This window comes from Canis lupus, chromosome 29 (assembly GCF_003254725.2).
Source record: "Canis lupus dingo isolate Sandy chromosome 29, ASM325472v2, whole genome shotgun sequence".
Taxonomy (NCBI): Eukaryota; Metazoa; Chordata; class Mammalia; order Carnivora; family Canidae; genus Canis; species Canis lupus.
Genome location: NC_064271.1, coordinates 29,049,030 through 29,049,453, shown reverse-complemented (window position 1 = coordinate 29,049,453; position 424 = coordinate 29,049,030).

The following is a 424-nucleotide window of genomic DNA, read 5'->3' as shown; positions in this document are numbered from 1 at the left end:
GGCAGGTGACACACGCCCCTGGGCAGTTCCCGGCGGCCGGGCCCGCCCCGCGGGGCGGAGGGGGCGGAGGGGGCGGAGGGGGCGGGGCGGGGGGGGGGAGGGGGCCGGCAGCGAGCGGGACCCGAGGGGCGCGGGGAGGCGATGGAAGGTGGCGGGGGGGGTCCGGGTGGCCCAGCGGTTTGGCGCCGCCTTCAGCCCGGGGCGTGACCCTGGGGTCTCCGGATCGAGTCCCACGTCGGGCTCCTGCGTGGAGCCTGCACCTGCCTCTCTCTCTCTCTCTCTCTCTGTGTCTCATGAGTAAATAAATAAAATCTTTAAAGAAAAAAAAAAAAAGTGGGCAGCCCAGGTGGCTCAGCAAGCAGTTGAGCGCTTCCTTTGGCCAAGGGCGTGATCCTGGAGACCCGCGATCAAGTCCCGTGTGTGT